At 41.4% G+C, this 10,407-nt stretch overlaps 1 long non-coding RNA gene across 4 annotated transcripts in view; it reads right to left on the reverse strand.

The window, feature by feature from the left end:
* LOC115069470 overlaps positions 1 to 10,407 on the reverse strand; it is a 109,098-nt gene that overhangs the window by 63,055 nt on the left and 35,636 nt on the right. For 2 of the 4 annotated variants that reach the window (XR_003848738.1, XR_003848735.1), the window contains exons 2-3: positions 4,632 to 4,718; positions 3,813 to 3,954 (exon numbers count right to left, since the gene is read on the reverse strand). This is a non-coding gene — a long non-coding RNA (uncharacterized LOC115069470). The remainder of the gene's footprint in view (positions 1 to 3,812; positions 3,955 to 4,631; positions 4,719 to 10,407) is intronic. The other 2 variants (XR_003848736.1, XR_003848737.1) reach the window with 1 other exon arrangement.

Raw genomic sequence — 10,407 nt, forward strand, 5'->3', positions numbered from 1 at the left:
GGATGAAAGGCTGCAGTTGTTACTGTATTCATGCAGGTGTCACTGTACTCATGGGGTGGCTGTCCCCAGTACTATGCCTGGGTGCAGTCCTTTCATTTCCTAGGAGAAGTGGTAAAGAGCCCATTGTAGCCAAAAGCCTGAAGAACTGAGGGTGAGGTGAGTAGGTTCTTATGCCTCTTGGGCTACCAAAGTCCTTCCAAAAGGGATAGGGTCTGGGGAGAATGAGAAGAGGAGCCGGCTGTTGTACTTTGGTTTCCTATTGCTGGGGCAAACACTCTGACCAAAAGCAACTTGGGGAGGAAAGGGTTTATTTCATCTTACAAGTTACAGTCCATCAAGAAGGGAAGCCAAAGCAGGAACTCAAGGCAAGGACCTGGAACAGAAACCATGGAGGAAGGCTGCTTATTGGCTTGCTCTCTATGGCTTGCTCAGCTACCTTTCCTACATAGCCCAGGCCTTCCTGCCTATGGATGGTACTACTCAAAGTGGACTGGCTCTCTTACTTCAATTACCAATCAAGAAAATATCCCACAGACATGCCCAAAGACCAATATGATGAAGGAAATTCCTCAGTTGAAGTTCTCTCTTCCCAGTGTGTCAAAATGACAACCAAGATTAGCTATCAGTGAGAGGAGTGTCAAAGGAGGTGAGCTGTAGCCCCTAACTCTCTAAAACGAAAATGGCCCATTTCCCACTGGTCATAGACATACACAGAAGATTCAAGTATTCAAGAAAATGTAAAGAAGGCTAAAACCACCCAAGGATTATCACTGCACCTACACAGTAATATTCCAAAGAGTCACTTTTGCATCCTACTCTCATCCACATGGTATAGACACCCATCTTATTTCATGCACACAGAGCTGGTTAGGGGTTCTCACAGCAGGTATGCCTCCTTCTAGGCTTCCTATACCTAAATAAGAGCTTAGACTCCTGAAAAGATACTACCAGTGGATTAGAGCTGTCCTCCTAACTCGAGGTTATCTGTAATGGCTCATTGTTTTCACTTGGCATGTCATGAGACTCATGAATTGTTTTGTTCCTCCATGTGTGCAACAAGTCCAAACAAATTTAAGTAAGTAGCCATTATACAGCAGACACTTGGGAAGAGGATGAGAATAGGATGATTTAGCCTGAAGGTCTGTGTTCCTCTCTCACAATACACACAGACTAATGGGGAGACACAGACATCGTTCAACCACATCATAAACAATCATGTAAAAAAATAAATTGAGTGCTATAAAAGAGAAGTTCAGGGAACGGTGGGTGTTTGTGGAATTTAACCTACTCCTGGAGAGTGGGAAGGCCTTAGGCTAAGTGTAGATGCAGAAGACATACTTTAACGTCTCATAATCCTCTGTCTTATAGACTATTCTACATATAGATCTACAGATAATCATTTAATCTAATTTCCTACTGCTACACATTTTTCCAGTGTTGTAAACAGCGCTATCATGAGTTATTTATATTCTCCTAATTAACTGAATAGATCATGCCATTTCCTGGCTCCAAACCTTGCCCATGCTATTTTTTCCATCCTTACCCTCTGTATCTGGCTGCATTCTCTTATCTCTGTGTTGACATACAAAAGAACTGGAGAGATAGCTCATTTGAGAGAGCGCTTGCTTTGTGAGCATGAGGCCTGATTCTAATCCCCCATAGACCTACATAAAAAAGTTAGGCATGGTGGCATGTGCTTATAATCCCAGAGCTGGAGAGGTAGAGAGGGGCTACTCTCAGGGGCTTTCTGGTGAACCAGCCTAGCCTACTTGGGGAGCTCTGGGCCACTTGTCACATACACAAAAAACTCTGTCTCATAAAACAAGGTAGATGGCTCCTGGAAAAACAGCATCTAAGGTTGTCTTCTGGCCTCCATGGCCATATGCACACATGTGTAACCCCCCAACACACATACCAACATTCACAAATACCCCAAAATGGTGATACTTTTCCTACCAAATGCCAACCCACAGGATCCTCCTCTGTGGAACACCAAATACCTTTGGCTTGTAAAAATGTAGACTTTTGGTTTATACGTTCCGTGCAAAACCATTTGCTAGTGTGGGCTGTACTTCCTGCTGCTGCAGGAAAGGAGGGCCTGTCGCACCAGTCCTGGGTACCTCCTGTGCTTGAGTGTGCCAAAATATGTGTGGTTCTAATAGGCTCATAGTCACTGTACATCAGGATCATCGAACATTCAGTTACTTCACACACTCAAGCAAAAAGGCAGAGGTCTGCTCCAGCATAATGCCAAGTGGCCACTGGAGGTAAACCTAGGGGAAAACACAGGACTTCTGCAGACCCCCCTCCCCAAGGATTTGCAAGGCTAAGATTCATCACTGGCCTTGAACTTAGGAACTTTTTGTCTCTGTCTCCCAAGTTCTTGGATTAAAGCCTCCACTGCCATACCCTCTCAGTCTGATCACTTTTGGCCTCAGCACGAAATGCTCACACAAATAACACATCAGCAACAGGTAAATGGTATAGCTAGAGGATGCAGGCATAGGATGCACTGACACCCAATCAAATCTGCATGGATTTCTTAGAAAGAAACAAGGCAGAATGGGAAGGAGAGAGGCATCCACACCAGCACCGTCTGCCTCTCAAAGGACTGTCAAATGTACGAGTTGATTTAACACTCAGGATAAAGGCTGTCCTCAGCTGGTCATTCACGACCATGGGTGACAAGCTCTCAGCCTATCTTAGAGTTTTCCTTCTGATACCAATCTCATTTAGACTCTCTCCTGTCAAGGCTGAACTTACTGATGTAACCTTCCCTCAACCTGGCTGCTTCCTCCCTGCTTCTCAGTGTTGGTGAGGATGTAGTTTCCTTTCTCTCTACCAGGGAGGAGGATACTATCCATGCTGTGGATCCCAGCCCAGAGTGCACCTCCTTGTGTGAACTTTCCAAAGCCTGCAAGAGTCTCTCCATGTGGCTTTAAGAAATATAAATCATCTTCCAGTGGGGGCAGCATCACTGACGTTTCCCATCATATACTGACCTTACCCAGGCTTCCTCAGGGACAAGGAACACCTGTTGCTACTTGATAGATTTGCTAATATATCTGGCTTTTGCCTTGTTGAAAAAGGTTGGAAGCAGAAAACCATATCTTGTCCCTTTTCTATCTTGGGCCTTGCTACTTTTAGTCAGGTAATAAAAGCTTCCAAAATATTTTTTGTTTGTATGACTTATTTCACATATTCATATTTATTGTAATTCATGCATATTCATTCTCCCTCTCCCCATATAATTTTGTGGCTAGAACTCTCACAGACACCGAGTTCTACTGGTATTAACCAGGAGAGCAAGCTGATCCCTAGATATTTTTGAGAATTAAAACGATACTTCGGAGAGCTGGAGAGATGGCTCAGCGGTTAAGAGCACTGACTGCTCTTGCAGAGGACTTGGGTTCAGTTCCCAGCACCCACATGGCAGCTACGAACTATCCTTAACTCCAGTTCCAGGGGAATCTGAAGCTCTCTTCTAACCTCCACAGCATTGCATGACACGGGTGCACTCACATACATGCAGGTAATATTGGGAGGCAGAGGCAGGTGGAGCTCTGTGAGTTCAAGGCCAGCCTAGTCTACATAGTGAGTTCCAGGTTCCAGGCCAGCTAAGACTATAGGGAGACCCTGTCTCAAAAAGCCCCTCCCCCCCCAAAAAAACTATACTTTGAAAATTTGCAACTTTTATTGAAGCATCCCCTTCTAGAGACCCTGTCTCAAAAAGCCCCTCCCCCCCAAAAAAAACTATACTTTGAAAATTTGCAACTTTTATTGAAGCATCCCCTTCTAACCAGAGCACTCACTGATATTTGTGGTCTTGGCTGCTGTTCTAGATTCATCCCTATGTTTAACCTGCCTGGAAGTCCAAGGATGACAGACAGGCACAGGGTGGTTTCAGAATTCTTCCCCAGGAAGATCTGTCTGACCTCGAGATGACTGAGTGTGCTGGGACCAAAGAAAAGCTACATGTTAATTACGCACAATTAAAAAACAGAGTACATTTTTCAGAAAAAAGGATCTTACTGTGTACTGAAGTCTGGCTTTGAACTCATCATCTACCTGTTTCTACCTTCTGAATATTGGGATTACTGATGAGTACCACCATGGCTGGCCATGAAACACATACTCTGATTTCAGTTTACTACATTTTAAAAGTTGAACTCCACAGTAATTCTTCAAAGTAGGTAATGCCATCTCTAATTTTCTTTTTTGTCTTTTTGAGACAGGGTCTCCCTGTGGCCCCAGCTGGCCTAGAACTCACTATGTAGACCAGGCTGGCCTCAAACTCACAAAGATCCACCTGCCTCTGCCTCCCAAGTGCTAGGATTAAAGGCGTGTGCCACCACGCCTGGCGCCATCTCTAATTTTACAGATGAAAAAACTGATACTTAAGAAATTTTGATCTCTAGAAAGAATACCCAGTGCTAGGCAGACAACTTTGTACTTTCCTAAGGATTTCCAGCTGCAAGCAGAGTTGGAATTACACATCACTTTCTAGAAAACACTATTTTAATGTACCAAGTTCATATGAGGTTCTCATAATAAATTGTTTCCTTTTTATTGACTCAAAAGCAAATGTAGCCCTGAATATTGAACATGAGTAGGTTTTGTGCATAACTTACAGTTTGATGGGCCACTGTGATGTCTGGTGGCCATTAGATTGTGAAGAGGAAAATGTACTTGACAGCTACAGGATAAGTGGATCCTCCCTAAGGGTAAAGGAGAGTAGAGAAGATTGGTTGGAAAGGTCAGTGTTTGAAATCTCAGTAATGGCTGGGCTAGAATCTAGCCCAAACCTTCTTCTCCTTCAGATTAAAGAATATTCAGCTAAGTGATGCCCTCCTGGCCACCTCCCGACTCTACATGTTCCCTGTTTCATGTATCCCAAGAGAAGTAACAAAGCTTTTTTTTTTTTTCTAATATTCTTGAAGGTGAAGTTTGATATAGAAGGGTAGATCCTATTCACCTCTGTCCTCTGGTAGCCTGCTGTGATCTGTTTCCAAATACCTACAGCAGGATTCTGCCCATCAAAAGAGTCATGAAAACATCAAGTCTTAGGGTCCTAGAATTCATACTTTGTTTATTTTTTTAAAATTTTGCTTTTATTTATTATTTTCATTTTATGTGTATGAGTATATGGCCTGCATGTAGGCAGGTACACCTGTGTCGTGTGGAGGTCAGAAGAAGGCATCGGATCCCCTGGAAGTGGAGTTATACAGACAGTTGTTAGCTGCCATGTCGGTACTGGGAATTGAACCTGGGTCCCCTACAAGAGCAGTCAGTGCTCTTAAGTGCTGAGCCATCTCTTCAGTCCCCGAAATTCATACTTTTAAAACCTGCTGTAATGGCTCAGTTTGGAGACTACTCCATTCTGAACAATTTTGCTCACAGCACAGATGAGAGATAGCCCTGCTTCATAAACATATATCCTCCCTGTGATTGTTTCTCATCCTCAGAGGCTTTGAGCCAAGCAGGAGCATCCTATACATAGAAATCTCTTTTAAAAATTATTTTATTTATTATTTTTATTTTATGAGAATGAGTGTATGCCTGCACATATATAAGTGCACCTGTGGCGTGAAATTCCTGCAGAGGTCAGAAGACGGTCCCCTGGACCTGGAGTTAGGATGGTGGTTAGCTGCCATGTAGGTACTGGGAATCAACCTGGGTCCTCTGCAAAGACAGTCAGTGCTCTTAACCACTAAGCCATTTCTTCAGCCCCACATAGAACTCTCTTACCTGTACTTTTGCTTCCTGTGATTTCTGTATTAGTTATTTTTCTAGTTCCTATGACACTGTTCCTGACAAAAAGTAACCTTGAAAGATACAATGAGAGTTGGGGCTTCTCTTCCAACCGAGACAGGGAACGGATAAAGCCTTGTGTGGTCCATTCGAGCTTAGCTCTTCACTGGCTGGGTACACTGATGCATTCTGTAACTTTTTGGTAGTTTCCTTAGTTGAAGAAAATGAAGATTAAAAGCTACCTGGTCCCCAGAACTGCTGGGGGAATTTCCTAAGAGGAGTCATCTACTACACTGGCTCTAATTTCAAGCATCCCATAAGTCCTCAGAAATATTAGCTTTTATTATCTTCTAAACTTGAAGTTCAAAACTTTCTGTAAAGGGTCAAGGAACAAATATTTCAGACTTTGTCAGTTATATTCCCTCTGAAGCAACTATTTGTATCTGACTTATAGAGTGAAAACAAGACACTATAAAAACAGATGTGGCTGTGTTCTAATAAAGCTTTATTCATACAAATAGGATGCAGGTCAGGTTTGACCTGTGGCTGATAGGTTGTTGATGTCTGTTCTAATATAACCAACAAAGAGTTTTCCCTAACTTGAAGGAGAGATGCTCTGAGGTGCCCAGTGGTCCTCTGAAGTCATACACTGTACCAAGCATTATACATACTATTTTTCCCCATACATGAATACCATGATAAAGTTTAACTTGTAAGCTAGGCACAGTGGCAGGTGAACATAAATGGATACAACTCAAGAACAATTAGAATGCAATGTCATAAATGGCAAAATATCTTGTGCTGTGCTCACAGTTCTGAGGATGAAATGAGATGATGCAAGGTTTTTATGATATAGGAAAGAGGGGCAGATTGTGTTAGCTCGGTGATATATTACGTTGCTAAGTAAACACTACTTGTGTGTTTAGATTTGAGCAAGAGGTCCTGATGTGCCACTGTTCAGTAGGATAGTTATAATGATAACACATTGTACATATCAAAAAGGATTTTGAATGCTTCATCTGAAGGAAATGATAAATGTTCCAGCAGGTGAATATGTTTATCCCAGTGGAAATAGTATACACTATATACATGAATTCAAATATCACATAGTAACAATTTTTTTATCTCACATAGTACACAACTTCTATGTTCTCATGTATCAGTTGAAACAATGAACTCAACTTCAATTAAAAATCTTGAACAAAATTTTTGCCATGCTGCTATGGTCCATCTGATAGCTGAGATGGCTACCAAGTGACTAAGGGGCAGGTAGCATATACAGTGTGGACACACTAGGCAAAGGGATGACTCACACTTTGACTGGGAAAGCCAAAAATTTTATCATATATACATTTGGCCTGTAAATTTAAACTTGTGAAGCATGTATTTCTAGAATTTTTTATTTAATGCCTTCAGACCTCCAATGACCAGGCATGATCATTGACAATCTTGACTGCCAACTTGATGGGATTTAAAATCATTGTGGAAACAAACCTTTGGTCATGTCTGTGAGGGATTTCCTAGATTAGGTTAATTGAGGTGGGTAGACCCACCATAAATGTGGGTGGTACCATTCCATGGGCTGGGATTCTGGACTGAATAAAAAGGAGAAAGGAAGCTGGGCAGTAGAATTTATCACTCTCTGCTTCCTGACTGTGGAGGCAATGTGACAAGCTGCCTGTGCTGCTCCTTCCAAGATGGACTATTAAACCCTTTCTTCCTTAGGTTCATTTTTTTCAGGAACATTACCACAGCAACAAGAAAAGTAACTAGTACAGAAATCAGAGGAAGCAAAAGTACAGGTAAAAGAGTTCTGTGTGTAGATGCTCCAGCCTGATGTAAAGCCTTCTGAGGATAAGTACTACAGGAAAGGGTTTGCACAGATGATGCAGGACTATTTCTCATCTATGTTGTGAGTAGAATTGTTCAGAGTGGTGTGGTCCCCAAACTGAGCCATTACACCAGGTTTTAAGTATGAATTCTAAGACCCTAGTATTTGATGTTTTCATGACCCTTCTGATGAGCAGAATCCTACAGTAGCTCTTTGAAGACAGATTGTGGTAGGTTACCAGAGGAAAGGGATGAATAGGATCTACCCTCCTGCACTGTTTAAGCTTCACCTTCAAGGTTCTATTAGAAAAAAAGTTTAGTTATTTCTCTTGGGATATATATGACACAGAGAACTTCTAGAACCTGGAGGTGACCACTGAAAATGCAGCAAATTTTTATTTCTAACCGGCCCAAGTGCATCCTGGAAGCACTGAGTATGACTTATCTGGGAACATGAGTCTTCAAGAGGGAACCTCCACATGGGGAAACACACATCGAGTGTGGTAATGGAGCATGAACTTTGCAAACACAGGCACTTTATCGTGGTTCTAGGCCCTGCCGCCTTGAGAGATAAAATTTTCTCAGTATGTCAAAAGTAAAGTTTGACAATTTGTACTCTGTCAACGTACAGTCCCCACCCCTAACCCTTCCCAAGAGTTCTTGCTTGACCGTTGGTGTGAGCCCTGCTTCAAACTACCTTTCAGAACTCTATGTGTTTGCTCTTTCCTGTATCTATTTTTATTCTTTCTAATATTTGGGAAGCAAAAGTAAACACATCCCAGCCATGTAGCTTACTGCTTTTAATATTTTAGACTTTAAATGAATGTGTGTTTAGTGTTCAGACTGATTAAGGAGCATTGAACTTTGTAACTGGGGATGCTTAAAGTCAAGGCCAAATTGTTACCCAAAGAAAAATGAAGAAGGCACAGTCTACCTTCTAGTCCTGGAGTTTGTACTGGGACACCACTGTCACCAACTAAATAGTTTAGATCACACTGAGCAGCAAATGGAGGTTTTCGTCTCTATGTTTGAGGCTTCTGGAGGTTGGGGAATTATTTGGATCTTTCTCTATATTGTGGAAATAGAAAATAATCCATATCTGAGTCTAAACAAAATTTCTTTCCATTCAATTTATGAGAATTAAATTTTCAAAAATGTATTTTTAAACCTCTTAGATCAAAATAATTCTTCATTGCTAAAGTGAGCTCCTCGAGTGAGGACAAAAATGACATGAACCCAAGCACAAATAGCTTAGCTTTATGATTTTAATGGAGCAAAGCAAAGTGATTTATTAATAAAGCGTATTGTTGAAAGAGAATCTTGGTGGAATCTCGAGCTGTGCAATGCATCCATTTTTATTGGCTTCACTTTGTTATGCCTTCAGAGCTATTTATAATGTTATTCCACTGAAAATTCCTTTCCATTCTGTCATTTGTCTTCCATCTCCAGAAAGCTTCCCATCCAAATTAGAAGAAAAAAAAGAAGTTATTCTTTCTTCTACACCTCCTTAAAACCAATTGGAAGTGGCATCTCCTGGGAATGGGTCCATTTTCTTATCCTTACTCCCAGCAGGGGAAGAAAATGGAGCTTGCTCTCTTCGAATTTGCTCTAGGAGGCAACCCTTAGCATCCTCACTCTCTTCCTACTCAGAGGTGATCTGTTTCCATGCTCTCTTCTTTCAGTAAAAATGGTGTGAGAAAGTCATCCTCAAGGTCTGTACTCTCTGCAGCTGTATAAGACCAGCTGCTCAGAAGAGGCCCACTCTTGGCGTAAGGCTTTGTTGTCACCATCTTGAAATCCTTAATTACTTTTGAATGAGGAAATCTGTGTTTCCATGGTACAGGGAGCCTTGGATATTGTGTAGCTTGTCCTGGCAAGAATCAACATGAATTCTTTTATGCTACATCATTTATTTATGGATTTATTTATAGGAGAAACATCAAAATGTCAAATGTCATCTCTGTTCTTCCTGAGCTGGAATACATAATACTTAACATAATACATAATACTTAACATCATTTGTGAGTATATTTAATCTCTAAACAACCCTGTGGGTTCTGGTACTGCTCCTGCTTTGCAGACTGAAAATTGTGAATTAAAGATAACATGTTCTAAGACACAGAACTTCTGAGGAGCCAAGCTGGTTGTTAAATTTAGGTCTTCTTGCAAAGATCAGCATATAGCTTAACAGTTCAATGTCAGCTCTTATTCTAAAATCAACGCATTTAACTTTACACAAGTTCAATTCTATTCTGCAGAGAGATAATAGGAAGGGACAGGAAACAAATCTAGAAGACAGAGTTAGTTCACTGAGATTCTTGTTCTCAACACTGGTACATCACATCCACCTCATTTCCACATTTGGGGATAGCTTCAGGCTGGAACACTCATTCTCTTCACATATAACAAAATTCCCAAGGCTAGGTATTTTCTAAATATCAGAGGTTTATTTAGGTCATAGTTTGGAGGCTGAAAGTTCTAGACTAAGCAGCCCCTGGCTATGGCATAACATGGCAGGAGCAGCTAAGGCGGGAGAGAGAGCAGGCAACATGTGAAGATGAGAAACCAGAGAATGGAATGTTTTCTATCTTTTCTAACAACCCCTTCTCATGAGAACTGACCGGGGTTCTATCAGAGACACGTAATTTCTTTCAGAGGAAGAAGCCCCGATGACCTAACAACTTTCAACTAGACTCTGTCTTTTAAAGAGTCAACCACTTCAGCACCATCATGCTGCAGTATAAACTTCTAGTTCATGACCTTTGAGGACACAAACCATATGCAAACCACAGCTCTAATGCTTTTTGCAGTTTTGTAAAAATCTTT

The sequence above is a fragment of the Nannospalax galili genome, unplaced genomic scaffold (genome assembly GCF_000622305.1).
Source record: "Nannospalax galili isolate Female #2095 unplaced genomic scaffold, S.galili_v1.0 scaffold1013, whole genome shotgun sequence".
Lineage (NCBI taxonomy): Eukaryota > Metazoa > Chordata > Mammalia > Rodentia > Spalacidae > Nannospalax > Nannospalax galili.